Genomic DNA, 26,774 nt, shown 5'->3' with positions numbered 1-26,774 from the left:
TTCTGACCCAGGGAAGGATTTATTTATTTATTTATCTATGATTTATTATATATATTTATGTATATAAAAGCAAGTCAATGATAGATAGATAGAGAGAGCTGGCAAATGAGCTACGGGACAAGCGGTGCTCTCATCTTTTGTGGCTTTCACCTGCTCCGTTTCCGACCTGGGTTGGTTCACCCCTCCTTAGACGACCTGGTGACCCTGGGCTCCCCCGGGGTCACCATATCGATGCCGATTTTAACGCGGACCCCTGATCGGCACAGCCCACCGCCACACAGATCTCCTCAGCTCAAGCCGTCCTCGAGCCTCAGCCTCCCAGGAGCTTGGATCACAGGCGCGCGCCACCACGTCCGGCAGCAACTACGCTTGTTTTTGACCTGATGTGCGGCTTCTGACCCAGGGAAGGATTTATTTATTTATTTATCTATGATTTATTATATATATTTATGTATATAAAAGCAAGTCAAAGATAGATAGATAGAGAGAGCTGGCAAATGAGCTACGGGACAAGCAGTGCTCTCATCTTTTGTGGCTTTCACCTGCTCCGTTTCCGACCTGGGTTGGTTCACCCCTCCTTAGACGACCTGGTGACCCTGGGCTCCCCCGGGGTCACCATATCGATGCCGATTTTAACGCGGACCCCTGATCGGCACAGCCCACCGCCACACAGATCTCCTCAGCTCAAGCCGTCCTCGAGCCTCAGCCTCCCAGGAGCTTGGATCACAGGCGCGCGGCACCACGTCCGGCAGCAACTCCGCTTGTTTTTGACCCGATGTGCGGCTTCTGACCCAGGGAAGGATTTATTTATTTATTTATCTATGATTTATTATATATATTTATGTATATAAAAGCAAGTCAAAGATAGATAGATAGAGATAGCTGGCAAATGAGCTACGGGACAAGCAGTGCTCTCATCTTTTGTGGCTTTCACCTGCTCCGTTTCCGACCTGGGTTGGTTCACCCCTCCTTAGACGACCTGGTGACCCTGGGCTCCCCCGGGGTCACCATATCGATGCCGATTTTAACGCGGACCCCTGATCGGCACAGCCCACCGCCACACAGATCTCCTCAGCTCAAGCCGTCCTCGAGCCTCAGCCTCCCAGGAGCTTGGATCACAGGCGCGCGGCACCACGTCCGGCAGCAACTCCGCTTGTTTTTGACCCGATGTGCGGCTTCTGACCCAGGGAAGGATTTATTTATTTATTTATCTATGATTTATTATATATATTTATGTATATAAAAGCAAGTCAATGATAGATAGATAGAGAGAGCTGGCAAATGAGCTACGGGACAAGCGGTGCTCTCATCTTTTGTGGCTTTCACCTGCTCCGTTTCCGACCTGGGTTGGTTCACCCCTCCTTAGACGACCTGGTGACCCTGGGCTCCCCCGGGGTCACCATATCGATGCCGATTTTAACGCGGACCCCTGATCGGCACAGCCCACCGCCACACAGATCTCCTCAGCTCAAGCCGTCCTCGAGCCTCAGCCTCCCAGGAGCTTGGATCACAGGCGCGCGCCACCACGTCCGGCAGCAACTCCGCTTGTTTTTGACCTGATGTGCGGCTTCTGACCCAGGGAAGGATTTATTTATTTATTTATCTATGATTTATTATATATATTTATGTATATAAAAGCAAGTCAAAGATAGATAGATAGAGAGAGCTGGCAAATGAGCTACGGGACAAGCAGTGCTCTCATCTTTTGTGGCTTTCACCTGCTCCGTTTCCGACCTGGGTTGGTTCACCCCTCCTTAGACGACCTGGTGACCCTGGGCTCCCCCGGGGTCACCATATCGATGCCGATTTTAACGCGGACCCCTGATCGGCACAGCCCACCGCCACACAGATCTCCTCAGCTCAAGCCGTCCTCGAGCCTCAGCCTCCCAGGAGCTTGGATCACAGGCGCGCGCCACCACGTCCGGCAGCAACTCCGCTTGTTTTTGACCCGATGTGCGGCCTCTGACCCAGGGAAGGATTTATTTATTTATTTATCTATGATTTATTATATATATTTATGTATATAAAAGCAAGTCAAAGATAGATAGATAGATAGAGAGAGCTGGCAAATGAGCTACGGGACAAGCAGTGCTCTCATCTTTTGTGGCTTTCACCTGCTCCGTTTCCGACCTGGGTTGGTTCACCCCTCCTTAGACGACCTGGTGACCCTGGGCTCCCCCGGGGTCACCATATCGATGCCGATTTTAACGCGGACCCCTGATCGGCACAGCCCACCGCCACACAGATCTCCTCAGCTCAAGCCGTCCTCGAGCCTCAGCCTCCCAGGAGCTTGGATCACAGGCGCGCGGCACCACGTCCGGCAGCAACTCCGCTTGTTTTTGACCCGATGTGCGGCTTCTGACCCAGGGAAGGATTTATTTATTTATTTATCTATGATTTATTATATATATTTATGTATATAAAAGCAAGTCAATGATAGATAGATAGATAGAGAGAGCTGGCAAATGAGCTACGGGACAAGCGGTGCTCTCATCTTTTGTGGCTTTCACCTGCTCCGTTTCCGACCTGGGTTGGTTCACCCCTCCTTAGACGACCTGGTGACCCTGGGCTCCCCCGGGGTCACCATATCGATGCCGATTTTAACGCGGACCCCTGATCGGCACAGCCCACCGCCACACAGATCTCCTCAGCTCAAGCCGTCCTCGAGCCTCAGCCTCCCAGGAGCTTGGATGACAGGCGCGCGCCACCACGTCCGGCAGCAACTACGCTTGTTTTTGACCTGATGTGCGGCTTCTGACCCAGGGAAGGATTTATTTATTTATTTATCTATGATTTATTATATATATTTATGTATATAAAAGCAAGTCAAAGATAGATAGATAGAGAGAGCTGGCAAATGAGCTACGGGACAAGCAGTGCTCTCATCTTTTGTGGCTTTCACCTGCTCCGTTTCCGACCTGGGTTGGTTCACCCCTCCTTAGACGACCTGGTGACCCTGGGCTCCCCCGGGGTCACCATATCGATGCCGATTTTAACGCGGACCCCTGATCGGCACAGCCCACCGCCACACAGATCTCCTCAGCTCAAGCCGTCCTCGAGCCTCAGCCTCCCAGGAGCTTGGATCACAGGCGCGCGCCACCACGTCCGGCAGCAACTCCGCTTGTTTTTGACCCGATGTGCGGCTTCTGACCCAGGGAAGGATTTATTTATTTATTTATCTATGATTTATTATATATATTTATGTATATAAAAGCAAGTCAAAGATAGATAGATAGAGAGAGCTGGCAAATGAGCTACGGGACAAGCAGTGCTCTCATCTTTTGTGGCTTTCACCTGCTCCGTTTCCGACCTGGGTTGGTTCACCCCTCCTTAGACGACCTGGTGACCCTGGGCTCCCCCGGGGTCACCATATCGATGCCGATTTTAACGCGGACCCCTGATCGGCACAGCCCACCGCCACACAGATCTCCTCAGCTCAAGCCGTCCTCGAGCCTCAGCCTCCCAGGAGCTTGGATCACAGGCGCGCGGCACCACGTCCGGCAGCAACTCCGCTTGTTTTTGACCCGATGTGCGGCTTCTGACCCAGGGAAGGATTTATTTATTTATTTATCTATGATTTATTATATATATTTATGTATATAAAAGCAAGTCAATGATAGATAGATAGAGAGAGCTGGCAAATGAGCTACGGGACAAGCAGTGCTCTCATCTTTTGTGGCTTTCACCTGCTCCGTTTCCGACCTGGGTTGGTTCACCCCTCCTTAGACGACCTGGTGACCCTGGGCTCCCCCGGGGTCACCATATCGATGCCGATTTTAACGCGGACCCCTGATCGGCACAGCCCACCGCCACACAGATCTCCTCAGCTCAAGCCGTCCTCGAGCCTCAGCCTCCCAGGAGCTTGGATCACAGGCGCGCGCCACCACGTCCGGCAGCAACTCCGCTTGTTTTTGACCTGATGTGCGGCTTCTGACCCAGGGAAGGATTTATTTATTTATTTATCTATGATTTATTATATATATTTATGTATATAAAAGCAAGTCAAAGATAGATAGATAGAGAGAGCTGGCAAATGAGCTACGGGACAAGCAGTGCTCTCATCTTTTGTGGCTTTCACCTGCTCCGTTTCCGACCTGGGTTGGTTCACCCCTCCTTAGACGACCTGGTGACCCTGGGCTCCCCCGGGGTCACCATATCGATGCCGATTTTAACGCGGACCCCTGATCGGCACAGCCCACCGCCACACAGATCTCCTCAGCTCAAGCCGTCCTCGAGCCTCAGCCTCCCAGGAGCTTGGATCACAGGCGCGCGCCACCACGTCCGGCAGCAACTCCGCTTGTTTTTGACCCGATGTGCGGCTTCTGACCCAGGGAAGGATTTATTTATTTATTTATCTATGATTTATTATATATATTTATGTATATAAAAGCAAGTCAAAGATAGATAGATAGAGAGAGCTGGCAAATGAGCTACGGGACAAGCAGTGCTCTCATCTTTTGTGGCTTTCACCTGCTCCGTTTCCGACCTGGGTTGGTTCACCCCTCCTTAGACGACCTGGTGACCCTGGGCTCCCCCGGGGTCACCATATCGATGCCGATTTTAACGCGGACCCCTGATCGGCACAGCCCACCGCCACACAGATCTCCTCAGCTCAAGCCGTCCTCGAGCCTCAGCCTCCCAGGAGCTTGGATCACAGGCGCGCGGCACCACGTCCGGCAGCAACTCCGCTTGTTTTTGACCCGATGTGCGGCTTCTGACCCAGGGAAGGATTTATTTATTTATTTATCTATGATTTATTATATATATTTATGTATATAAAAGCAAGTCAAAGATAGATAGATAGAGAGAGCTGGCAAATGAGCTACGGGACAAGCAGTGCTCTCATCTTTTGTGGCTTTCACCTGCTCCGTTTCCGACCTGGGTTGGTTCACCCCTCCTTAGACGACCTGGTGACCCTGGGCTCCCCCGGGGTCACCATATCGATGCCGATTTTAACGCGGACCCCTGATCGGCACAGCCCACCGCCACACAGATCTCCTCAGCTCAAGCCGTCCTCGAGCCTCAGCCTCCCAGGAGCTTGGATCACAGGCGCGCGCCACCACGTCCGGCAGCAACTCCGCTTGTTTTTGACCCGATGTGCGGCCTCTGACCCAGGGAAGGATTTATTTATTTATTTATCTATGATTTATTATATATATTTATGTATATAAAAGCAAGTCAAAGATAGATAGATAGAGAGAGCTGGCAAATGAGCTACGGGACAAGCAGTGCTCTCATCTTTTGTGGCTTTCACCTGCTCCGTTTCCGACCTGGGTTGGTTCACCCCTCCTTAGACGACCTGGTGACCCTGGGCTCCCCCGGGGTCACCATATCGATGCCGATTTTAACGCGGACCCCTGATCGGCACAGCCCACCGCCACACAGATCTCCTCAGCTCAAGCCGTCCTCGAGCCTCAGCCTCCCAGGAGCTTGGATCACAGGCGCGCGGCACCACGTCCGGCAGCAACTCCGCTTGTTTTTGACCCGATGTGCGGCTTCTGACCCAGGGAAGGATTTATTTATTTATTTATCTATGATTTATTATATATATTTATGTATATAAAAGCAAGTCAAAGATAGATAGAGAGAGAGAGAGAGAGAGAGAGAGAGAGAGAGAGAGAGAGAGAGAGAGAGAGAGCTGGCAAAAGAGCTACGGGACAAGCAGTGCTATCATCTCTTGTGGGGTTTGGGAAATCAAGCCGGCCCGTGGGGCAGTGCTCTCCGGCATCGTAGTCGGCAGGATTTGAACCTGCGCGGGGAGACCCCAGTGGATTTCAAGTCCGCCGCCTTAACCACTCGGCCACGACTACCGCTGGACGGGCGGGTAGGGGCGCAGTTGGTGTGGGAGACCGTTTGGGATCACGTGGCGTTGAGGGCGGGGAGGGAAGCGCAAGACACGCCAGCGTCCCAAAAAGCGCAAAAGCAGCTCCGGCTATGTCAGAAGTGGGGTTCGAACCCACGCCTCCGGGGGAGACTGCGACCTGAACGCAGCGCCTTAGACCGCTCGGCCATCCTGACCTGCTGACCCGGGGGCTGCTGGCCGCTGGCCGCTGGCCCTCGCAAAGCTCACAGCGTGCTCGAGACTGGACACCCAACGGTTGAATGACGCGGGGCGGTGCAGCCAGCGGATGCCTCGCCTTGGCCGTAGAACGCTACGAAAGTGCGATGACGGGACACAGCGGAGGCGGTCGGCCACGGCGAGCCTGGAAAGGCCCTGCCGTGCCGTCATCGTTAGTATAGTGGTGAGTATCCCCGCCTGTCACGCGGGAGACCGGGGTTCGATTCCCCGATGGGGAGGCTGCTCTGCTCCTTTTGCTACCTCGGCCTGTTGTCCGTAAAGAAAGCAGTTGCACCTGCCTTTGTCCTCACGACCAAAAGGTCGAGTTCCGCTGTGTCACTCAGGCTGCACGGCGGCGGCTACTCACAGGAGCTGTCCCAGAACCGATTGGCACGGGGGCTTTCACCTGCTCCGTTTCCGACCTGGGTTGGTTCACCCCTCCTTAGAGGACCTGGTGACCCTGGGCTCCCCCGGGGTCACCATATCGATGCCGATTTTAACACGGACCCCTGATCGGCACAGCCCACCGCCACACAGATCTCCTCAGCTCAAGCCGTCCTCGAGCCTCAGCCTCGCAGGAGCTTGGATCACAGGCGCGCGCCACCACGTCCGGCAGCAACTCCGCTTGTTTTTGACCCGATGTGCGGCCTCTGACCCAGGGAAGGATTTATTTATTTATTTATCTATGATTTATTATATATATTTATGTATATAAAAGCAAGTCAAAGATAGATAGATAGAGAGAGAGAGAGAGCTGGCAAATGAGCTACGGGACAAGCAGTGCTCTCATCTTTTGTGGCTTTCACCTGCTCCGTTTCCGACCTGGGTTGGTTCACCCCTCCTTAGACGACCTGGTGACCCTGGGCTCCCCCGGGGTCACCATATCGATGCCGATTTTAACGCGGACCCCTGATCGGCACAGCCCACCGCCACACAGATCTCCTCAGCTCAAGCCGTCCTCGAGCCTCAGCCTCCCAGGAGCTTGGATCACAGGCGCGCGGCACCACGTCCGGCAGCAACTCCGCTTGTTTTTGACCCGATGTGCGGCTTCTGACCCAGGGAAGGATTTATTTATTTATTTATCTATGATTTATTATATATATTTATGTATATAAAAGCAAGTCAAAGATAGATAGATAGAGAGAGAGAGAGAGAGAGAGAGAGAGAGAGAGAGAGAGAGCTGGCAAAAGAGCTGGCAAATGAGCTACGGGACAAGCAGTGCTCTCATCTTTTGTGGCTTTCACCTGCTCCGTTTCCGACCTGGGTTGGTTCACCCCTCCTTAGACGACCTGGTGACCCTGGGCTCCCCCGGGGTCACCATATCGATGCCGATTTTAACGCGGACCCCTGATCGGCACAGCCCACCGCCACACAGATCTCCTCAGCTCAAGCCGTCCTCGAGCCTCAGCCTCCCAGGAGCTTGGATCACAGGCGCGCGGCACCACGTCCGGCAGCAACTCCGCTTGTTTTTGACCCGATGTGCGGCTTCTGACCCAGGGAAGGATTTATTTATTTATTTATCTATGATTTATTATATATATTTATGTATTTAAAAGCAAGTCAATGATAGATAGATAGAGAGAGCTGGCAAATGAGCTACGGGACAAGCAGTGCTCTCATCTTTTGTGGCTTTCACCTGCTCCGTTTCCGACCTGGGTTGGTTCACCCCTCCTTAGACGACCTGGTGACCCTGGGCTCCCCCGGGGTCACCATATCGATGCCGATTTTAACGCGGACCCCTGATCGGCACAGCCCACCGCCACACAGATCTCCTCAGCTCAAGCCGTCCTCGAGCCTCAGCCTCCCAGGAGCTTGGATCACAGGCGCGCGGCACCACGTCCGGCAGCAACTCCGCTTGTTTTTGACCCGATGTGCGGCTTCTGACCCAGGGAAGGATTTATTTATTTATTTATCTATGATTTATTATATATATTTATGTATATAAAAGCAAGTCAAAGATAGATAGATAGATAGAGAGAGCTGGCAAATGAGCTACGGGACAAGCAGTGCTCTCATCTTTTGTGGCTTTCACCTGCTCCGTTTCCGACCTGGGTTGGTTCACCCCTCCTTAGACGACCTGGTGACCCTGGGCTCCCCCGGGGTCACCATATCGATGCCGATTTTAACGCGGACCCCTGATCGGCACAGCCCACCGCCACACAGATCTCCTCAGCTCAAGCCGTCCTCGAGCCTCAGCCTCCCAGGAGCTTGGATCACAGGCGCGCGGCACCACGTCCGGCAGCAACTCCGCTTGTTTTTGACCCGATGTGCGGCTTCTGACCCAGGGAAGGATTTATTTATTTATTTATCTATGATTTATTATATATATTTATGTATATAAAAGCAAGTCAAAGATAGATAGATAGAGAGAGAGAGAGAGAGAGAGAGAGAGAGAGAGAGAGAGAGAGAGAGAGAGAGCTGGCAAAAGAGCTGGCAAATGAGCTACGGGACAAGCAGTGCTCTCATCTTTTGTGGCTTTCACCTGCTCCGTTTCCGACCTGGGTTGGTTCACCCCTCCTTAGACGACCTGGTGACCCTGGGCTCCCCCGGGGTCACCATATCGATGCCGATTTTAACGCGGACCCCTGATCGGCACAGCCCACCGCCACACAGATCTCCTCAGCTCAAGCCGTCCTCGAGCCTCAGCCTCCCAGGAGCTTGGATCACAGGCGCGCGGCACCACGTCCGGCAGCAACTCCGCTTGTTTTTGACCCGATGTGCGGCTTCTGACCCAGGGAAGGATTTATTTATTTATTTATCTATGATTTATTATATATATTTATGTATATAAAAGCAAGTCAATGATAGATAGATAGATAGAGAGAGCTGGCAAATGAGCTACGGGACAAGCAGTGCTCTCATCTTTTGTGGCTTTCACCTGCTCCGTTTCCGACCTGGGTTGGTTCACCCCTCCTTAGAGGACCTGGTGACCCTGGGCTCCCCCGGGGTCACCATATCGATGCCGATTTTAACACGGACCCCTGATCGGCACAGCCCACCGCCACACAGATCTCCTCAGCTCAAGCCGTCCTCGAGCCTCAGCCTCGCAGGAGCTTGGATCACAGGCGCGCGCCACCACGTCCGGCAGCAACTCCGCTTGTTTTTGACCCGATGTGCGGCCTCTGACCCAGGGAAGGATTTATTTATTTATTTATCTATGATTTATTATATATATTTATGTATATAAAAGCAAGTCAAAGATAGATAGATAGAGAGAGAGAGAGAGCTGGCAAATGAGCTACGGGACAAGCAGTGCTCTCATCTTTTGTGGCTTTCACCTGCTCCGTTTCCGACCTGGGTTGGTTCACCCCTCCTTAGACGACCTGGTGACCCTGGGCTCCCCCGGGGTCACCATATCGATGCCGATTTTAACGCGGACCCCTGATCGGCACAGCCCACCGCCACACAGATCTCCTCAGCTCAAGCCGTCCTCGAGCCTCAGCCTCCCAGGAGCTTGGATCACAGGCGCGCGGCACCACGTCCGGCAGCAACTCCGCTTGTTTTTGACCCGATGTGCGGCTTCTGACCCAGGGAAGGATTTATTTATTTATTTATCTATGATTTATTATATATATTTATGTATATAAAAGCAAGTCAAAGATAGATAGATAGAGAGAGAGAGAGAGAGAGAGAGAGAGAGAGAGAGAGAGAGAGAGCTGGCAAAAGAGCTGGCAAATGAGCTACGGGACAAGCAGTGCTCTCATCTTTTGTGGCTTTCACCTGCTCCGTTTCCGACCTGGGTTGGTTCACCCCTCCTTAGACGACCTGGTGACCCTGGGCTCCCCCGGGGTCACCATATCGATGCCGATTTTAACGCGGACCCCTGATCGGCACAGCCCACCGCCACACAGATCTCCTCAGCTCAAGCCGTCCTCGAGCCTCAGCCTCCCAGGAGCTTGGATCACAGGCGCGCGGCACCACGTCCGGCAGCAACTCCGCTTGTTTTTGACCCGATGTGCGGCTTCTGACCCAGGGAAGGATTTATTTATTTATTTATCTATGATTTATTATATATATTTATGTATATAAAAGCAAGTCAAAGATAGATAGAGAGAGAGAGAGAGAGAGAGAGAGAGAGAGAGAGAGAGCTGGCAAAAGAGCTACGGGACAAGCAGTGCTATCATCTCTTGTGGGGTTTGGGAAATCAAGCCGGCCCGTGGGGCAGTGCTCTCCGGCATCGTAGTCGGCAGGATTTGAACCTGCGCGGGGAGACCCCAGTGGATTTCAAGTCCGCCGCCTTAACCACTCGGCCACGACTACCGCTGGACGGGCGGGTAGGGGCGCAGTTGGTGTGGGAGACCGTTTGGGATCACGTGGCGTTGAGGGCGGGGAGGGAAGCGCAAGACACGCCAGCGTCCCAAAAAGCGCAAAAGCAGCTCCGGCTATGTCAGAAGTGGGGTTCGAACCCACGCCTCCGGGGGAGACTGCGACCTGAACGCAGCGCCTTAGACCGCTCGGCCATCCTGACCTGCTGACCCGGGGGCTGCTGGCCGCTGGCCGCTGGCCCTCGCAAAGCTCACAGCGTGCTCGAGACTGGACACCCAACGGTTGAATGACGCGGGGCGGTGCAGCCAGCGGATGCCTCGCCTTGGCCGTAGAACGCTACGAAAGTGCGATGACGGGACACAGCGGAGGCGGTCGGCCACGGCGAGCCTGGAAAGGCCCTGCCGTGCCGTCCTCGTTAGTATAGTGGTGAGTATCCCCGCCTGTCACGCGGGAGACCGGGGTTCGATTCCCCGATGGGGAGGCTGCTCTGCTCCTTTTGCTACCTCGGCCTGTTGTCCGTAAAGAAAGCAGTTGCACCTGCCTTTGTCCTCACGACCAAAAGGTCGAGTTCCGCTGTGTCACTCAGGCTGCACGGCGGCGGCTACTCACAGGAGCTGTCCCAGAACCGATTGGCACGGGGGCTTTCACCTGCTCCGTTTCCGACCTGGGTTGGTTCACCCCTCCTTAGAGGACCTGGTGACCCTGGGCTCCCCCGGGGTCACCATATCGATGCCGATTTTAACACGGACCCCTGATCGGCACAGCCCACCGCCACACAGATCTCCTCAGCTCAAGCCGTCCTCGAGCCTCAGCCTCGCAGGAGCTTGGATCACAGGCGCGCGCCACCACGTCCGGCAGCAACTCCGCTTGTTTTTGACCCGATGTGCGGCCTCTGACCCAGGGAAGGATTTATTTATTTATTTATCTATGATTTATTATATATATTTATGTATATAAAAGCAAGTCAAAGATAGATAGATAGAGAGAGAGAGAGAGCTGGCAAATGAGCTACGGGACAAGCAGTGCTCTCATCTTTTGTGGCTTTCACCTGCTCCGTTTCCGACCTGGGTTGGTTCACCCCTCCTTAGACGACCTGGTGACCCTGGGCTCCCCCGGGGTCACCATATCGATGCCGATTTTAACGCGGACCCCTGATCGGCACAGCCCACCGCCACACAGATCTCCTCAGCTCAAGCCGTCCTCGAGCCTCAGCCTCCCAGGAGCTTGGATCACAGGCGCGCGGCACCACGTCCGGCAGCAACTCCGCTTGTTTTTGACCCGATGTGCGGCTTCTGACCCAGGGAAGGATTTATTTATTTATTTATCTATGATTTATTATATATATTTATGTATATAAAAGCAAGTCAAAGATAGATAGATAGAGAGAGAGAGAGAGCTGGCAAATGAGCTACGGGACAAGCAGTGCTCTCATCTTTTGTGGCTTTCACCTGCTCCGTTTCCGACCTGGGTTGGTTCACCCCTCCTTAGACGACCTGGTGACCCTGGGCTCCCCCGGGGTCACCATATCGATGCCGATTTTAACGCGGACCCCTGATCGGCACAGCCCACCGCCACACAGATCTCCTCAGCTCAAGCCGTCCTCGAGCCTCAGCCTCCCAGGAGCTTGGATCACAGGCGCGCGGCACCACGTCCGGCAGCAACTCCGCTTGTTTTTGACCCGATGTGCGGCTTCTGACCCAGGGAAGGATTTATTTATTTATTTATCTATGATTTATTATATATATTTATGTATATAAAAGCAAGTCAAAGATAGATAGATAGAGAGAGAGAGAGAGCTGGCAAATGAGCTACGGGACAAGCAGTGCTCTCATCTTTTGTGGCTTTCACCTGCTCCGTTTCCGACCTGGGTTGGTTCACCCCTCCTTAGACGACCTGGTGACCCTGGGCTCCCCCGGGGTCACCATATCGATGCCGATTTTAACGCGGACCCCTGATCGGCACAGCCCACCGCCACACAGATCTCCTCAGCTCAAGCCGTCCTCGAGCCTCAGCCTCCCAGGAGCTTGGATCACAGGCGCGCGGCACCACGTCCGGCAGCAACTCCGCTTGTTTTTGACCCGATGTGCGGCTTCTGACCCAGGGAAGGATTTATTTATTTATTTATCTATGATTTATTATATATATTTATGTATATAAAAGCAAGTCAAAGATAGATAGATAGAGAGAGAGAGAGAGAGAGAGAGAGAGAGAGAGCTGGCAAAAGAGCTACGGGACAAGCAGTGCTATCATCTCTTGTGGGGTTTGGGAAATCAAGCCGGCCCGTGGGGCAGTGCTCTCCGGCATCGTAGTCGGCAGGATTTGAACCTGCGCGGGGAGACCCCAGTGGATTTCAAGTCCGCCGCCTTAACCACTCGGCCACGACTACCGCTGGACGGGCGGGTAGGGGCGCAGTTGGTGTGGGAGACCGTTTGGGATCACGTGGCGTTGAGGGCGGGGAGGGAAGCGCAAGACACGCCAGCGTCCCAAAAAGCGCAAAAGCAGCTCCGGCTATGTCAGAAGTGGGGTTCGAACCCACGCCTCCGGGGGAGACTGCGACCTGAACGCAGCGCCTTAGACCGCTCGGCCATCCTGACCTGCTGACCCGGGGGCTGCTGGCCGCTGGCCGCTGGCCCTCGCAAAGCTCACAGCGTGCTCGAGACTGGACACCCAACGGTTGAATGACGCGGGGCGGTGCAGCCAGCGGATGCCTCGCCTTGGCCGTAGAACGCTACGAAAGTGCGATGACGGGACACAGCGGAGGCGGTCGGCCACGGCGAGCCTGGAAAGGCCCTGCCGTGCCGTCCTCGTTAGTATAGTGGTGAGTATCCCCGCCTGTCACGCGGGAGACCGGGGTTCGATTCCCCGATGGGGAGGCTGCTCTGCTCCTTTTGCTACCTCGGCCTGTTGTCCGTAAAGAAAGCAGTTGCACCTGCCTTTGTCCTCACGACCAAAAGGTCGAGTTCCGCTGTGTCACTCAGGCTGCACGGCGGCGGCTACTCACAGGAGCTGTCCCAGAACCGATTGGCACGGGGGCTTTCACCTGCTCCGTTTCCGACCTGGGTTGGTTCACCCCTCCTTAGAGGACCTGGTGACCCTGGGCTCCCCCGGGGTCACCATATCGATGCCGATTTTAACACGGACCCCTGATCGGCACAGCCCACCACCACACAGATCTCCTCAGCTTAAGCCGTCCTCGAGCCTCAGCCTCGCAGGAGCTTGGATCACAGGCGCGCGCCACCACGTCCGGCAGCAACTCCGCTTGTTTTTGACCCGATGTGCGGCCTCTGACCCAGGGAAGGATTTATTTATTTATTTATCTATGATTTATTATATATATTTATGTATATAAAAGCAAGTCAAAGATAGATAGATAGAGAGAGAGAGAGAGCTGGCAAATGAGCTACGGGACAAGCAGTGCTCTCATCTTTTGTGGCTTTCACCTGCTCCGTTTCCGACCTGGGTTGGTTCACCCCTCCTTAGACGACCTGGTGACCCTGGGCTCCCCCGGGGTCACCATATCGATGCCGATTTTAACGCGGACCCCTGATCGGCACAGCCCACCGCCACACAGATCTCCTCAGCTCAAGCCGTCCTCGAGCCTCAGCCTCCCAGGAGCTTGGATCACAGGCGCGCGGCACCACGTCCGGCAGCAACTCCGCTTGTTTTTGACCCGATGTGCGGCTTCTGACCCAGGGAAGGATTTATTTATTTATTTATCTATGATTTATTATATATATTTATGTATATAAAAGCAAGTCAAAGATAGATAGATAGAGAGAGAGAGAGAGCTGGCAAATGAGCTACGGGACAAGCAGTGCTCTCATCTTTTGTGGCTTTCACCTGCTCCGTTTCCGACCTGGGTTGGTTCACCCCTCCTTAGACGACCTGGTGACCCTGGGCTCCCCCGGGGTCACCATATCGATGCCGATTTTAACGCGGACCCCTGATCGGCACAGCCCACCGCCACACAGATCTCCTCAGCTCAAGCCGTCCTCGAGCCTCAGCCTCCCAGGAGCTTGGATCACAGGCGCGCGGCACCACGTCCGGCAGCAACTCCGCTTGTTTTTGACCCGATGTGCGGCTTCTGACCCAGGGAAGGATTTATTTATTTATTTATCTATGATTTATTATATATATTTATGTATATAAAAGCAAGTCAAAGATAGATAGATAGAGAGAGAGAGAGAGAGAGAGAGAGAGAGAGAGCTGGCAAAAGAGCTGGCAAAAGAGCTACGGGACAAGCAGTGCTAACATCTCTTGTGGGGTTTGGGAAATCAAGCCGGCCCGTGGGGCAGTGCTCTCCGGCATCGTAGTCGGCAGGATTTGAACCTGCGCGGGGAGACCCCAGTGGATTTCAAGTCCGCCGCCTTAACCACTCGGCCACGACTACCGCTGGACGGGCGGGTAGGGGCGCAGTTGGTGTGGGAGACCGTTTGGGATCACGTGGCGTTGAGGGCGGGGAGGGAAGCGCAAGACACGCCAGCGTCCCAAAAAGCGCAAAAGCAGCTCCGGCTATGTCAGAAGTGGGGTTCGAACCCACGCCTCCGGGGGAGACTGCGACCTGAACGCAGCGCCTTAGACCGCTCGGCCATCCTGACCTGCTGACCCGGGGGCTGCTGGCCGCTGGCCGCTGGCCCTCGCAAAGCTCACAGCGTGCTCGAGACTGGACGCCCAACGGTTGAATGACGCGGGGCGGTGCAGCCAGCGGATGCCTCGCCTTGGCCGTAGAACGCTACGAAAGTGCGATGACGGGACACAGCGGAGGCGGTCGGCCACGGCGAGCCTGGAAAGGCCCTGCCGTGCCATCCTCGTTAGTATAGTGGTGAGTATCCCCGCCTGTCACGCGGGAGACCGGGGTTCGATTCCCCGATGGGGAGGCTGCTCTGCTCCTTTTGCTACCTCGGCCTGTTGTCCGTAAAGAAAGCAGTTGCACCTGCCTTTGTCCTCACGACCAAAAGGTCGAGTTCCGCTGTGTCACTCAGGCTGCACGGCGGCGGCTACTCACAGGAGCTGTCCCAGAACCGATTGGCACGGGGGCTTTCACCTGCTCCGTTTCCGACCTGGGTTGGTTCACCCCTCCTTAGAGGACCTGGTGACCCTGGGCTCCCCCGGGGTCACCATATCGATGCCGATTTTAACACGGACCCCTGATCGGCACAGCCCACCGCCACACAGATCTCCTCAGCTCAAGCCGTCCTCGAGCCTCAGCCTCGCAGGAGCTTGGATCACAGGCGCGCGCCACCACGTCCGGCAGCAACTCCGCTTGTTTTTGACCCGATGTGCGGCCTCTGACCCAGGGAAGGATTTATTTATTTATTTATCTATGATTTATTATATATATTTATGTATATAAAAGCAAGTCAAAGATAGATAGATAGAGAGAGAGAGAGAGCTGGCAAAAGAGCTGGCAAATGAGCTACGGGACAAGCAGTGCTCTCATCTTTTGTGGCTTTCACCTGCTCCGTTTCCGACCTGGGTTGGTTCACCCCTCCTTAGACGACCTGGTGACCCTGGGCTCCCCCGGGGTCACCATATCGATGCCGATTTTAACGCGGACCCCTGATCGGCACAGCCCACCGCCACACAGATCTCCTCAGCTCAAGCCGTCCTCGAGCCTCAGCCTCCCAGGAGCTTGGATCACAGGCGCGCGGCACCACGTCCGGCAGCAACTCCGCTTGTTTTTGACCCGATGTGCGGCTTCTGACCCAGGGAAGGATTTATTTATTTATTTATCTATGATTTATTATATATATTTATGTATATAAAAGCAAGTCAAAGATAGATAGATAGAGAGAGAGAGAGAGCTGGCAAATGAGCTACGGGACAAGCAGTGCTCTCATCTTTTGTGGCTTTCACCTGCTCCGTTTCCGACCTGGGTTGGTTCACCCCTCCTTAGACGACCTGGTGACCCTGGGCTCCCCCGGGGTCACCATATCGATGCCGATTTTAACGCGGACCCCTGATCGGCACAGCCCACCGCCACACAGATCTCCTCAGCTCAAGCCGTCCTCGAGCCTCAGCCTCCCAGGAGCTTGGATCACAGGCGCGCGGCACCACGTCCGGCAGCAACTCCGCTTGTTTTTGACCCGATGTGCGGCTTCTGACCCAGGGAAGGATTTATTTATTTATTTATCTATGATTTATTATATATATTTATGTATATAAAAGCAAGTCAATGATAGATAGATAGAGAGAGAGAGAGAGCTGGCAAATGAGCTACGGGACAAGCAGTGCTCTCATCTTTTGTGGCTTTCACCTGCTCCGTTTCCGACCTGGGTTGGTTCACCCCTCCTTAGACGACCTGGTGACCCTGGGCTCCCCCGGGGTCACCATATCGATGCCGATTTTAACGCGGACCCCTGATCGGCACAGCCCACCGCCACACAGATCTCCTCAGCTCAAGCCGTCCTCGAGCCTCAGCCTCCCAGGAGCTTGGATCACAGGCGCGCGGCACCACGTCCGGCAGCAACTCCGCTTGTTTTTGACCCGATGTGCGGCTTCTGACCCAGGGAAGGATTTATTTATTTATTTATCTATGATTTATTATATATATTTATGTATATAAAAGCAAGTCAAAGATAGATAGATAGAGAGAGAGAGAGAGAGAGAGAGAGAGAGAGAGAGAGAGAGAGCTGGCAAAAGAGCTACGGGACAAGCAGTGCTATCATCTCTTGTGGGGTTTGGGAAATCAAGCCGGCCCGTGGGGCAGTGCTCTCCGGCATCGTAGTCGGCAGGATTTGAACCTGCGCAGGGAGACCCCAGTGGATTTCAAGTCCGCCGCCTTAACCACTCGGCCACGACTACCGCTGGACGGGCGGGTAGGGGCGCAGTTGGTGTGGGAGACCGTTTGGGATCACGTGGCGTTGAGGGCGGGGAGGGAAGCGCAAGACACGCCAGCGTCCCAAAAAGCGCAAAAGCAGCTCCGGCTATGTCAGAAGTGGGGTTCGAACCCACGCCTCCGGGGGAGACTGCGACCTGAACACAGCGCCTTAGACCGCTCGGCCATCCTGACCTGCTGACCCGGGGGCTGCTGGCCGCTGGCCGCTGGCCCTCGCAAAGCTCACAGCGTGCTCGAGACTGGACGCCCAACGGTTGAATGACGCGGGGCGGTGCAGCCAGCGGATGCCTCGCCTTGGCCGTAGAACGCTACGAAAGTGCGATGACGGGACACAGCGGAGGCGGTCGGCCACGGCGAGCCTGGAAAGGCCCTGCCGTGCCGTCCTCGTTAGTATAGTGGTGAGTATCCCCGCCTGTCACGCGGGAGACCGGGGTTCGATTCCCCGACGGGGAGGCTGCTCTGCTCCTTTTGCTACCTCGGCCTGTTGTCCGTAAAGAAAGCAGTTGCACCTGCCTTTGTCCTCACGACCAAAAGGTCGAGTTCCGCTGTGTCACTCAGGCTGCACGGCGGCGGCTACTCACAGGAGCTGTCCCAGAACCGATTGGCACGGGGGCTTTCACCTGCTCCGTTTCCGACCTGGGTTGGTTCACCCCTCCTTAGACGACCTGGTGACCCTGGGCTCCCCCGGGGTCACCATATCGATGCCGATTTTAACACGGACCCCTGATCGGCACAGCCCACCGCCACACAGATCTCCTCAGCTCAAGCCGTCCTCGAGCCTCAGCCTCGCAGGAGCTTGGATCACAGGCGCGCGCCACCACGTCCGGCAGCAACTCCGCTTGTTTTTGACCCGATGTGCGGCCTCTGACCCAGGGAAGGATTTATTTATTTATTTATCTATGATTTATTATATATATTTATGTATATAAAAGCAAGTCAAAGATAGATAGATAGAGAGAGAGAGAGAGCTGGCAAATGAGCTACGGGACAAGCAGTGCTCTCATCTTTTGTGGCTTTCACCTGCTCCGTTTCCGACCTGGGTTGGTTCACCCCTCCTTAGACGACCTGGTGACCCTGGGCTCCCCCGGGGTCACCATATCGATGCCGATTTTAACGCGGACCCCTGATCGGCACAGCCCACCGCCACACAGATCTCCTCAGCTCAAGCCGTCCTCGAGCCTCAGCCTCCCAGGAGCTTGGATCACAGGCGCGCGGCACCACGTCCGGCAGCAACTCCGCTTGTTTTTGACCCGATGTGCGGCTTCTGACCCAGGGAAGGATTTATTTATTTATTTATCTATGATTTATTATATATATTTATGTATATAAAAGCAAGTCAAAGATAGATAGAGAGAGAGAGAGAGAGCTGGCAAATGAGCTACGGGACAAGCAGTGCTCTCATCTTTTGTGGCTTTCACCTGCTCCGTTTCCGACCTGGGTTGGTTCACCCCTCCTTAGACGACCTGGTGACCCTGGGCTCCCCCGGGGTCACCATATCGATGCCGATTTTAACGCGGACCCCTGATCGGCACAGCCCACCGCCACACAGATCTCCTCAGCTCAAGCCGTCCTCGAGCCTCAGCCTCCCAGGAGCTTGGATCACAGGCGCGCGGCACCACGTCCGGCAGCAACTCCGCTTGTTTTTGACCCGATGTGCGGCTTCTGACCCAGGGAAGGATTTATTTATTTATTTATCTATGATTTATTATATATATTTATGTATATAAAAGCAAGTCAATGATAGATAGATAGAGAGAGAGAGAGAGCTGGCAAATGAGCTACGGGACAAGCAGTGCTCTCATCTTTTGTGGCTTTCACCTGCTCCGTTTCCGACCTGGGTTGGTTCACCCCTCCTTAGACGACCTGGTGACCCTGGGCTCCCCCGGGGTCACCATATCGATGCCGATTTTAACGCGGACCCCTGATCGGCACAGCCCACCGCCACACAGATCTCCTCAGCTCAAGCCGTCCTCGAGCCTCAGCCTCCCAGGAGCTTGGATCACAGGCGCGCGGCACCACGTCCGGCAGCAACTCCGCTTGTTTTTGACCCGATGTGCGGCTTCTGACCCAGGGAAGGATTTATTTATTTATTTATCTATGATTTATTATATATATTTATGTATATAAAAGCAAGTCAAAGATAGATAGAGAGAGAGAGAGAGAGAGAGAGAGAGAGAGAGAGAGAGCTGGCAAAAGAGCTACGGGACAAGCAGTGCTATCATCTCTTGTGGGGTTTGGGAAATCAAGCCGGCCCGTGGGGCGGTGCTCTCCGGCATCGTAGTCGGCAGGATTTGAACCTGCGCGGGGAGACCCCAGTGGATTTCAAGTCCGCCGCCTTAACCACTCGGCCACGACTACCGCTGGACGGGCGGGTAGGGGCGCAGTTGGTGTGGGAGACCGTTTGGGATCACGTGGCGTTGAGGGCGGGGAGGGAAGCGCAAGACACGCCAGCGTCCCAAAAAGCGCAAAAGCAGCTCCGGCTATGTCAGAAGTGGGGTTTGAACCCACGCCTCCGGGGGAGACTGCGACCTGAACGCAGCGCCTTAGACCGCTCGGCCATCCTGACCTGCTGACCCGGGGGCTGCTGGCCGCTGGCCGCTGGCCCTCGCAAAGCTCACAGCGTGCTCGAGACTGGACACCCAACGGTTGAATGACGCGGGGCGGTGCAGCCAGCGGATGCCTCGCCTTGGCCGTAGAACGCTACGAAAGTGCGATGACGGGACACAGCGGAGGCGGTCGGCCACGGCGAGCCTGGAAAGGCCCTGCCGTGCCGTCCTCGTTAGTATAGTGGCGAGTATCCCCGCCTGTCACGCGGGAGACCGGGGTTCGATTCCCCGACGGGGAGGCTGCTCTGCTCCTTTTGCTACCTCGGCCTGTTGTCCGTAAAGAAAGCAGTTGCACCTGCCTTTGTCCTCACGACCAAAAGGTCGAGTTCCGCTGTGTCACTCAGGCTGCACGGCGGCGGCTACTCACAGGAGCTGTCCCAGAACCGATTGGCACGGGGGCTTTCACCTGCTCCGTTTCCGACCTGGGTTGGTTCACCCCTCCTTAGACGACCTGGTGACCCTGGGCTCCCCCGGGGTCACCATATCGATGCCGATTTTAACGCGGACCCCTGATCGGCACAGCCCACCGCCACACAGATCTCCTCAGCTCAAGCCGTCCTCGAGCCTCAGCCTCCCAGGAGCTTGGATCACAGGCGCGCGGCACCACGTCCGGCAGCAACTCCGCTTGTTTTTGACCCGATGTGCGGCTTCTGACCCAGGGAAGGATTTATTTATTTATTTATCTATGATTTATTATATATATTTATGTATATAAAAGCAAGTCAATGATAGATAGATAGAGAGAGAGAGAGAGCTGGCAAATGAGCTACGGGACAAGCAGTGCTCTCATCTTTTGTGGCTTTCACCTGCTCCGTTTCCGACCTGGGTTGGTTCACCCCTCCTTAGACGACCTGGTGACCCTGGGCTCCCCCGGGGTCACCATATCGATGCCGATTTTAACGCGGACCCCTGATCGGCACAGCCCACCGCCACACAGATCTCCTCAGCTCAAGCCGTCCTCGAGCCTCAGCCTCCCAGGAGCTTGGATCACAGGCGCGCGGCACCACGTCCGGCAGCAACTCCGCTTGTTTTTGACCCGATGTGCGGCTTCTGACCCAGGGAAGGATTTATTTATTTATTTATCTATGATTTATTATATATATTTATGTATATAAAAGCAAGTCAAAGATAGATAGAGAGAGAGAGAGAGAGAGAGAGAGAGAGAGAGAGAGAGAGAGAGAGAGAGAGAGAGAGAGAGAGAGCTGGCAAAAGAGCTGGCAAAAGAGCTGGCAAAAGAGCTACGGGACAAGCAGTGCTATCATCTCTTGTGGGGTTTGGGAAATCAAGCCAGCCCGTGGGGCGGTGCTCTCCGGCATCGTAGTCGGCAGGATTTGAACCTGCGCGGGGAGACCCCAGTGGATTTCAAGTCCGCCGCCTTAACCACTCGGCCACGACTACCGCTGGACGGGCGGGTAGGGGCGCAGTTGGTGTGGGAGACCGTTTGGGATCACGTGGCGTTGAGGGCGGGGAGGGAAGCGCAAGACACGCCAGCGTCCCAAAAAGCGCAAAAGCAGCTCCGGCTATGTCAGAAGTGGGGTTCGAACCCACGCCTCCGGGGGAGACTGCGACCTGAACGCAGCGCCTTAGAACGCTCGGCCATCCTGACCTGCTGACCCGGGGGCTGCTGGCCGCTGGCCGCTGGCCCTCGCAAAGCTCACAGCGTGCTCGAGACTGGACACCCAACGGTTGAATGACGCGGGGCGGTGCAGCCAGCGGATGCCTCGCCTTGGCCGTAGAACGCTACGAAAGTGCGATGACGGGACACAGCGGAGGCGGTCGGCCACGGCGAGCCTGGAAAGGCCCTGCCGTGCCGTCCTCGTTAGTATAGTGGTGAGTATCCCCGCCTGTCACGCGGGAGACCGGGGTTCAATTCCCCGACGGGGAGGCTGCTCTGCTCCTTTTGCTACCTCGGCCTGTTGTCCGTAAAGAAAGCAGTTGCACCTGCCTTTGTCCTCACGACCAAAAGGTCGAGTTCCGCTGTGTCACTCAGGCTGCACGGCGGCGGCTACTCACAGGAGCTGTCCCAGAACCGATTGGCACGGGGGCTTTCACCTGCTCCGTTTCCGACCTGGGTTGGTTCACCCCTCCTTAGACGACCTGGTGACCCTGGGCTCCCCCGGGGTCACCATATCGATGCCGATTTTAACACGGACCCCTGATCGGCACAGCCCACCGCCACACAGATCTCCTCAGCTCAAGCCGTCCTCGAGCCTCAGCCTCCCAGGAGCTTGGATCACAGGCGCGCGCCACCACGTCCAGCAGCAACTCCGCTTGTTTTTGACCCGATGTGCGGCCTCTGACCCAGGGAAGGATTTATTTATTTATTTATCTATGATTTATTATATATATTTATGTATATAAAAGCAAGTCAATGATAGATAGATAGAGAGAGAGAGAGAGCTGGCAAATGAGCTACGGGACAAGCAGTGCTCTCATCTTTTGTGGCTTTCACCTGCTCCGTTTCCGACCTGGGTTGGTTCACCCCTCCTTAGACGACCTGGTGACCCTGGGCTCCCCCGGGGTCACCATATCGATGCCCATTTTAACGCGGACCCCTGATCGGCACAGCCCACCGCCACACAGATCTCCTCAGCTCAAGCCGTCCTCGAGCCTCAGCCTCCCAGGAGCTTGGATCACAGGCGCGCGGCACCACGTCCGGCAGCAACTCCGCTTGTTTTTGACCCGATGTGCGGCTTCTGACCCAGGGAAGGATTTATTTATTTATTTATCTATGATTTATTATATATATTTATGTATATAAAAGCAAGTCAAAGATAGATAGAGAGAGAGAGAGAGAGAGAGAGAGAGAGAGCTGGCAAAAGAGCTACGGGACAAGCAGTGCTATCATCTCTTGTGGGGTTTGGGAAATCAAGCCGGCCCGTGGGGCGGTGCTCTCCGGCATCGTAGTCGGCAGGATTTGAACCTGCGCGGGGAGACCCCAGTGGATTTCAAGTCCGCCGCCTTAACCACTCGGCCACGACTACCGCTGGACGGGCGGGTAGGGGCGCAGTTGGTGTGGGAGACCGTTTGGGATCACGTGGCGTTGAGGGCGGGGAGGGAAGCGCAAGACACGCCAGCGTCCCAAAAAGCGCAAAAGCAGCTCCGGCTATGTCAGAAGTGGGGTTCGAACCCACGCCTCCGGGGGAGACTGCGACCTGAACGCAGCGCCTTAGACCGCTCGGCCATCCTGACCTGCTGACCCGGGGGCTGCTGGCCGCTGGCCGCTGGCCCTCGCAAAGCTCACAGCGTGCTCAAGACTGGACACCCAACGGTTGAATGACGCGGGGCGGTGCAGCCAGCGGATGCCTCGCCTTGGCCGTAGAACGCTACGAAAGTGCGATGACGGGACACAGCGGAGGCGGTCGGCCACGGCGAGCCTGGAAAGGCCCTGCCGTGCCTTCCTCGTTAGTATAGTGGTGAGTATCCCCGCCTGTCACGCGGGAGACCGGGGTTCGATTCCCCGACGGGGAGGCTGCTCTGCTCCTTTTGCTACCTCGGCCTGTTGTCCGTAAAGAAAGCAGTTGCACCTGCCTTTGTCCTCACGACCAAAAGGTCGAGTTCCGCTGTGTCACTCAGGCTGCACGGCGGCGGCTACTCACAGGAGCTGTCCCAGAACCGATTGGCACGGGGGCTTTCACCTGCTCCGTTTCCGACCTGGGTTGGTTCACCCCTCCTTAGACGACCTGGTGACCCTGGGCTCCCCCGGGGTCACCATATCGATGCCGATTTTAACACGGACCCCTGATCGGCACAGCCCACCGCCACACAGATCTCCTCAGCTCAAGCCGTCCTCGAGCCTCAGCCTCCCAGGAGCTTGGATCACAGGCGCGCGCCACCACGTCCGGCAGCAACTCCGCTTGTTTTTGACCCGATGTGCGGCCTCTGACCCAGGGAAGGATTTATTTATTTATTTATCTATGATTTATTATATATATTTATGTATATAAAAGCAAGTCAAAGATAGATAGATAGAGAGAGAGAGAGAGCTGGCAAATGAGCTACGGGACAAGCAGTGCTCTCATCTTTTGTGGCTTTCACCTGCTCCGTTTCCGACCTGGGTTGGTTCACCCCTCCTTAGACGACCTGGTGACCCTGGGCTCCCCCGGGGTCACCATATCGATGCCGATTTTAACGCGGACCCCTGATCGGCACAGCCCACCGCCACACAGATCTCCTCAGCTCAAGCCGTCCTCGAGCCTCAGCCTCCCAGGAGCTTGGATCACAGGCGCGCGGCACCACGTCCGGCAGCAACTCCGCTTGTTTTTGACCCGATGTGCGGCTTCTGACCCAGGGAAGGATTTATTTATTTATTTATCTATGATTTATTATATATATTTATGTATATAAAAGCAAGTCAATGATAGATAGATAGAGAGAGAGAGAGAGCTGGCAAATGAGCTACGGGACAAGCAGTGCTCTCATCTTTTGTGGCTTTCACCTGCTCCGTTTCCGACCTGGGTTGGTTCACCCCTCCTTAGACGACCTGGTGACCCTGGGCTCCCCCGGGGTCACCATATCGATGCCGATTTTAACGCGGACCCCTGATCGGCACAGCCCACCGCCACACAGATCTCCTCAGCTCAAGCCGTCCTCGAGCCTCAGCCTCCCAGGAGCTTGGATCACAGGCGCGCGGCACCACGTCCGGCAGCAACTCCGCTTGTTTTTGACCCGATGTGCGGCTTCTGACCCAGGGAAGGATTTATTTATTTATTTATCTATGATTTATTATATATATTTATGTATATAAAAGCAAGTCAAAGATAGATAGAGAGAGAGAGAGAGAGAGAGAGAGAGAGAGAGAGAGAGAGAGAGAGAGCTGGCAAAAGAGCTGGCAAATGAGCTACGGGACAAGCAGTGCTCTCATCTTTTGTGGCTTTCACCTGCTCCGTTTCCGACCTGGGTTGGTTCACCCCTCCTTAGACGACCTGGTGACCCTGGGCTCCCCCGGGGTCACCATATCGATGCCGATTTTAACGCGGACCCCTGATCGGCACAGCCCACCGCCACACAGATCTCCTCAGCTCAAGCCGTCCTCGAGCCTCAGCCTCCCAGGAGCTTGGATCACAGGCGCGCGGCACCACGTCCGGCAGCAACTCCGCTTGTTTTTGACCCGATGTGCGGCTTCTGACCCAGGGAAGGATTTATTTATTTATTTATCTATGATTTATTATATATATTTATGTATATAAAAGCAAGTCAATGATAGATAGATAGAGAGAGAGAGAGAGCTGGCAAATGAGCTACGGGACAAGCAGTGCTCTCATCTTTTGTGGCTTTCACCTGCTCCGTTTCCGACCTGGGTTGGTTCACCCCTCCTTAGACGACCTGGTGACCCTGGGCTCCCCCGGGGTCACCATATCGATGCCGATTTTAACGCGGACCCCTGATCGGCACAGCCCACCGCCACACAGATCTCCTCAGCTCAAGCCGTCCTCGAGCCTCAGCCTCCCAGGAGCTTGGATCACAGGCGCGCGGCACCACGTCCGGCAGCAACTCCGCTTGTTTTTGACCCGATGTGCGGCTTCTGACCCAGGGAAGGATTTATTTATTTATTTATCTATGATTTATTATATATATTTATGTATATAAAAGCAAGTCAAAGATAGATAGAGAGAGAGAGAGAGAGAGAGAGAGAGAGAGAGAGAGAGAGAGAGAGAGAGAGAGAGAGAGCTGGCAAAAGAGCTGGCAAAAGAGCTACGGGACAAGCAGTGCTATCATCTCTTGTGGGGTTTGGGAAATCAAGCCGGCCCGTGGGGCGGTGCTCTCCGGCATCGTAGTCGGCAGGATTTGAACCTGCGCGGGGAGACCCCAGTGGATTTCAAGTCCGCCGCCTTAACCACTCGGCCACGACTACCGCTGGACGGGCGGGTAGGGGCGCAGTTGGTGTGGGAGACCGTTTGGGATCACGTGGCGTTGAGGGCGGGGAGGGAAGCGCAAGACACGCCAGCGTCCCAAAAAGCGCAAAAGCAGCTCCGGCTATGTCAGAAGTGGGGTTCGAACCCACGCCTCCGGGGGAGACTGCGACCTGAACGCAGCGCCTTAGAACGCTCGGCCATCCTGACCTGCTGACCCGGGGGCTGCTGGCCGCTGGCCGCTGGCCCTCGCAAAGCTCACAACGTGCTCGAGACTGGACACCCAACGGTTGAATGACGCGGGGCGGTGCAGCCAGCGGATGCCTCGCCTTGGCCGTAGAACGCTACGAAAGTGCGATGACGGGACACAGCGGAGGCGGTCGGCCACGGCGAGCCTGGAAAGGCCCTGCCGTGCCGTCCTCGTTAGTATAGTGGTGAGTATCCCCGCCTGTCACGCGGGAGACCGGGGTTCGATTCCCCGACGGGGAGGCTGCTCTGCTCCTTTTGCTACCTCGGCCTGTTGTCCGTAAAGAAAGCAGTTGCACCTGCCTTTGTCCTCACGACCAAAAGGTCGAGTTCCGCTGTGTCACTCAGGCTGCACGGCGGCGGCTACTCACAGGAGCTGTCCCAGAACCGATTGGCACGGGGGCTTTCACCTGCTCCGTTTCCGACCTGGGTTGGTTCACCCCTCCTTAGACGACCTGGTGACCCTGGGCTCCCCCGGGGTCACCATATCGATGCCGATTTTAACACGGACCCCTGATCGGCACAGCCCACCGCCACACAGATCTCCTCAGCTCAAGCCGTCCTCGAGCCTCAGCCTCCCAGGAGCTTGGATCACAGGCGCGCGCCACCACGTCCGGCAGGAACTCCGCTTGTTTTTGACCCGATGTGCGGCCTCTGACCCAGGGAAGGATTTATTTATTTATTTATCTATGATTTATTATATATATTTATGTATATAAAAGCAAGTCAAAGATAGATAGATAGAGAGAGAGAGAGAGCTGGCAAATGAGCTACGGGACAAGCAGTGCTCTCATCTTTTGTGGCTTTCACCTGCTCCGTTTCCGACCTGGGTTGGTTCACCCCTCCTTAGACGACCTGGTGACCCTGGGCTCCCCCGGGGTCACCATATCGATGCTGATTTTAACGCG

General features: G+C 55.1%; 24 non-coding genes across 24 annotated transcripts; 8 read left to right on the top strand and 16 right to left on the bottom strand.

Moving 5' to 3' along the window:
• Positions 1 to 5,728: 5,728 nt before the first annotated feature.
• On the bottom strand, positions 5,729 to 5,810 carry trnas-uga (transfer RNA serine (anticodon UGA)). Its single transcript has one exon. It is a non-coding gene; the product is annotated as a tRNA-Ser (tRNA).
• Positions 5,811 to 5,935: 125 nt separating this feature from the next.
• trnal-cag (transfer RNA leucine (anticodon CAG)) lies at positions 5,936 to 6,018 on the bottom strand. The gene has a single exon. It is a non-coding gene; the product is annotated as a tRNA-Leu (tRNA).
• A 4,218-nt stretch (positions 6,019 to 10,236) lies between these two features.
• Positions 10,237 to 10,318, bottom strand: trnas-uga (transfer RNA serine (anticodon UGA)). The gene has a single exon. It is a non-coding gene; the product is annotated as a tRNA-Ser (tRNA).
• Positions 10,319 to 10,443: 125 nt separating this feature from the next.
• trnal-cag (transfer RNA leucine (anticodon CAG)) lies at positions 10,444 to 10,526 on the bottom strand. The gene has a single exon. It is a non-coding gene; the product is annotated as a tRNA-Leu (tRNA).
• A 207-nt stretch (positions 10,527 to 10,733) lies between these two features.
• On the top strand, positions 10,734 to 10,805 carry trnad-guc (transfer RNA aspartic acid (anticodon GUC)). Its single transcript has one exon. It is a non-coding gene; the product is annotated as a tRNA-Asp (tRNA).
• Positions 10,806 to 12,628: 1,823 nt separating this feature from the next.
• On the bottom strand, positions 12,629 to 12,710 carry trnas-uga (transfer RNA serine (anticodon UGA)). The gene has a single exon. It is a non-coding gene; the product is annotated as a tRNA-Ser (tRNA).
• Positions 12,711 to 12,835: 125 nt separating this feature from the next.
• trnal-cag (transfer RNA leucine (anticodon CAG)) lies at positions 12,836 to 12,918 on the bottom strand. The gene has a single exon. It is a non-coding gene; the product is annotated as a tRNA-Leu (tRNA).
• A 207-nt stretch (positions 12,919 to 13,125) lies between these two features.
• On the top strand, positions 13,126 to 13,197 carry trnad-guc (transfer RNA aspartic acid (anticodon GUC)). Its single transcript has one exon. It is a non-coding gene; the product is annotated as a tRNA-Asp (tRNA).
• A 1,435-nt stretch (positions 13,198 to 14,632) lies between these two features.
• Positions 14,633 to 14,714, bottom strand: trnas-uga (transfer RNA serine (anticodon UGA)). The gene has a single exon. It is a non-coding gene; the product is annotated as a tRNA-Ser (tRNA).
• Positions 14,715 to 14,839: 125 nt separating this feature from the next.
• On the bottom strand, positions 14,840 to 14,922 carry trnal-cag (transfer RNA leucine (anticodon CAG)). The gene has a single exon. It is a non-coding gene; the product is annotated as a tRNA-Leu (tRNA).
• A 207-nt stretch (positions 14,923 to 15,129) lies between these two features.
• trnad-guc (transfer RNA aspartic acid (anticodon GUC)) lies at positions 15,130 to 15,201 on the top strand. Its single transcript has one exon. It is a non-coding gene; the product is annotated as a tRNA-Asp (tRNA).
• A 1,845-nt stretch (positions 15,202 to 17,046) lies between these two features.
• On the bottom strand, positions 17,047 to 17,128 carry trnas-uga (transfer RNA serine (anticodon UGA)). The gene has a single exon. It is a non-coding gene; the product is annotated as a tRNA-Ser (tRNA).
• A 125-nt stretch (positions 17,129 to 17,253) lies between these two features.
• trnal-cag (transfer RNA leucine (anticodon CAG)) lies at positions 17,254 to 17,336 on the bottom strand. The gene has a single exon. It is a non-coding gene; the product is annotated as a tRNA-Leu (tRNA).
• A 207-nt stretch (positions 17,337 to 17,543) lies between these two features.
• trnad-guc (transfer RNA aspartic acid (anticodon GUC)) lies at positions 17,544 to 17,615 on the top strand. Its single transcript has one exon. It is a non-coding gene; the product is annotated as a tRNA-Asp (tRNA).
• Positions 17,616 to 19,438: 1,823 nt separating this feature from the next.
• Positions 19,439 to 19,520, bottom strand: trnas-uga (transfer RNA serine (anticodon UGA)). Its single transcript has one exon. It is a non-coding gene; the product is annotated as a tRNA-Ser (tRNA).
• Positions 19,521 to 19,645: 125 nt separating this feature from the next.
• trnal-cag (transfer RNA leucine (anticodon CAG)) lies at positions 19,646 to 19,728 on the bottom strand. Its single transcript has one exon. It is a non-coding gene; the product is annotated as a tRNA-Leu (tRNA).
• A 207-nt stretch (positions 19,729 to 19,935) lies between these two features.
• On the top strand, positions 19,936 to 20,007 carry trnad-guc (transfer RNA aspartic acid (anticodon GUC)). Its single transcript has one exon. It is a non-coding gene; the product is annotated as a tRNA-Asp (tRNA).
• A 1,077-nt stretch (positions 20,008 to 21,084) lies between these two features.
• On the bottom strand, positions 21,085 to 21,166 carry trnas-uga (transfer RNA serine (anticodon UGA)). Its single transcript has one exon. It is a non-coding gene; the product is annotated as a tRNA-Ser (tRNA).
• A 415-nt stretch (positions 21,167 to 21,581) lies between these two features.
• Positions 21,582 to 21,653, top strand: trnad-guc (transfer RNA aspartic acid (anticodon GUC)). The gene has a single exon. It is a non-coding gene; the product is annotated as a tRNA-Asp (tRNA).
• A 1,017-nt stretch (positions 21,654 to 22,670) lies between these two features.
• trnas-uga (transfer RNA serine (anticodon UGA)) lies at positions 22,671 to 22,752 on the bottom strand. Its single transcript has one exon. It is a non-coding gene; the product is annotated as a tRNA-Ser (tRNA).
• Positions 22,753 to 22,877: 125 nt separating this feature from the next.
• trnal-cag (transfer RNA leucine (anticodon CAG)) lies at positions 22,878 to 22,960 on the bottom strand. The gene has a single exon. It is a non-coding gene; the product is annotated as a tRNA-Leu (tRNA).
• Positions 22,961 to 23,167: 207 nt separating this feature from the next.
• trnad-guc (transfer RNA aspartic acid (anticodon GUC)) lies at positions 23,168 to 23,239 on the top strand. Its single transcript has one exon. It is a non-coding gene; the product is annotated as a tRNA-Asp (tRNA).
• Positions 23,240 to 25,540: 2,301 nt separating this feature from the next.
• Positions 25,541 to 25,622, bottom strand: trnas-uga (transfer RNA serine (anticodon UGA)). The gene has a single exon. It is a non-coding gene; the product is annotated as a tRNA-Ser (tRNA).
• Positions 25,623 to 26,037: 415 nt separating this feature from the next.
• Positions 26,038 to 26,109, top strand: trnad-guc (transfer RNA aspartic acid (anticodon GUC)). Its single transcript has one exon. It is a non-coding gene; the product is annotated as a tRNA-Asp (tRNA).
• The last annotated feature ends 665 nt before the right edge of the window (positions 26,110 to 26,774 follow it).

The sequence above is a fragment of the Amia ocellicauda genome, chromosome 19 (genome assembly GCF_036373705.1).
Source record: "Amia ocellicauda isolate fAmiCal2 chromosome 19, fAmiCal2.hap1, whole genome shotgun sequence".
Lineage (NCBI taxonomy): Eukaryota > Metazoa > Chordata > Actinopteri > Amiiformes > Amiidae > Amia > Amia ocellicauda.
Note: the sequence above shows the minus strand (reverse complement) of the source record. Positions and strands in the feature narration are given on the sequence as shown.